The sequence below is a fragment of the Phodopus roborovskii genome, unplaced genomic scaffold (genome assembly GCF_943737965.1).
Source record: "Phodopus roborovskii unplaced genomic scaffold, PHOROB, whole genome shotgun sequence".
Taxonomy (NCBI): Eukaryota; Metazoa; Chordata; class Mammalia; order Rodentia; family Cricetidae; genus Phodopus; species Phodopus roborovskii.
The window spans coordinates 21,680,220-21,682,622 of NW_026126459.1; positions in this window are offsets into that span (position 1 = coordinate 21,680,220).

The window sequence follows — 2,403 nt, forward strand, 5'->3', positions numbered from 1 at the left end:
TTTGAACTTTGAAAAAGACTTTTGGTATTTTTTTTAAGTGAGAAGTTTTATTAGAAAGGAGGGGGAGGGAGAAAAGAGAAAAGAGGTAAAGATACAGAGAGGACAGAAGAGAAGAGGGGGACAGGAAATGTCCTGTCTGCCTCAGGGGAACTGCAGGGAAGGGGGGTTGGGAAGAGCAGAAAGAAAGTTGGAAAAGAGCCCCTTTTGGTATTTTTTAAAGAGACTAAACTTTTAAAGTGTTTGAGATTTCAAAGATGGCAGGAATTTTAAAAAAAAAATGGGCGTTTTATATTGTGATATTCATAGTGACAACCCATCTTGAGGGTGACCAAGAAAGAAAAGGTTATGTATGTATGTGTCGAGTTAACAAGGGTCAGTTGTGCTGGCTAGTTTTATGTCACACCATATATGAGGTCACACCTTCCTGAAGGCACTCAATCTCATAGCCAGTTTTTTAGACCTCAAATGGCCTAGCAACAGTAACATAGGGGTTTAGAGTAAAGCCTCTTGGGAGTCCTGATAACTTTCTTACTGCTTAACAACATCTTTACTCTTTCAGATGGTCTAGAGAGAAGCAATGAGTTCTAGGCTCAACATGAGCCTCAGCTTCAGTAAATAAACTAAACAAATGGGAGAGTAATCCAGAAAGACATCAGACATCCACTCCCAGTTGTCACCTGGGCATGCGCACATTGCATGTGTGCTCCTACCCCACCCCTCAAACACAATGCAGTAGTAGGACCAAGACTCACAGGACTTGGTATGTGTCTGAACTGTGCTGCTGGTCAGTTGCCTGGCCTTGAACAAGGAGGCAGATCTGAGCACAAATCTCCATTCTCACACCTGAGCTATCATTGGCAGGTGGTTGAGCATCTAAACATGGACTGAGCTCAGGCGAGTCTCTCCCTGCTACTCTGTGTTCTTGACATTCCCCAATCCCCTGGTTCAGCACCTCTCCAGTATTATCTCCTGGGTTTTGTCATCTAGCATGGAGAGTTACTGGTTGCTGCCTTTGGTCACAGGTTCTTCTGCAGTGATTTATAGCTCCTTAAATTTCTGGAGCAAAAACAAATAATGGGAGCTCAGACATCCTGAAATCCTATGCATATAGTTTCAATATGAAAGTGAATGTCCACTCAACTTGTAATTAAAACTAAAACCAGATGAAGACACTTTTCTTCATATATCTGGAGATGAACTGTTTTCAACTATAATGTGTAAGGTGAGCAGATTTTGGTGAGACCTTTCTGCACTTAAATATTGGTAGCATGCATCTGTGTTTGATGCTTTAGGGAATATTTAATTACCTTTCTAGGAAATTTATACTAAACAAAATTATTCAAAAGCAGAGGAAAACTGTATGTGAAAAGTATGTATTTCGATATTATTTGAAGCAGTTACATTAAAATTAACTGAGTTGTAATGACTGTAGAAGACATTCTAATTGAAACATATGGCAGGCTACTTTAATGATTTAAGTGATTATAGAAGAGAGATATAGATATTATTGATATAATGCCTAATAAAAGTCCATGAAATAGCTTAAATTTATTAAATTTTATAAAATGTATACATAGCAGGGTCCCAAGAAAAATGCAAAGATAAGTTGCTGCATTGTAAGGACAGTAAAACCTCTCAGTTTTAAATTTTTCAGTTTTCAAAAATTGTGCTTTTATGGTTTCAGTGAAAAATTCCTCTTGAGGGAAGGGTAGTACACAACTCACATTCTAGCATTTAGCTGCAAATTTAGTCACACTAAGCCTGATGCCACCAAGCAAAGTATAGTTCCTTTTACCACCCTACTTCCACACTACATGCTGCCTAAGAAAATTCAACCTGATGGAAGAAGCCATTGTTTGAGGAGGAGGCTTAGCCGCTCAGTTAAGAGAAATGGCTCCAGCAGTTGGATGTTTTTCTATCAGTTACTCTGTCTTTTGCCTGCCCCCTCTCTAGAGCCTCATCAATGTCAGATCTGTGGTCTGGGGAAGATTGGAGGCAGGTGTTTCTCTGTATCAAAACCGCTGGTAGAGAAGGCTTGAAAGGCTTCCAAGAGGAACAGAGTGTCTGGAATACAGCATGCTGTGCACTAAAAAGGAAGGAAACCGAAGACACACTTCTCCCCCCTCAGTCTGGTTGCACACTGTGTGATCTCTTTGAATAAATATTTATAGACACCTGGTGTTTGGGATTTTACATAATGAACACTTTAAAAAAAACTCTTGTTTGTGTCAAAGAAAACAAAAAACAAAGCCTGTAGATTTTGTTTTATCTCTGCCAGTTTCTGTTTTCTACAGAGTCAGAATTTGTTGAGGTGGGGACCCTAAACTAAGTGAACCCTAAAATGATTTCAGACCAAGCTGTTGCACTTGGACAGGAGAGTCACCACCAGAGAAAATTAGAATG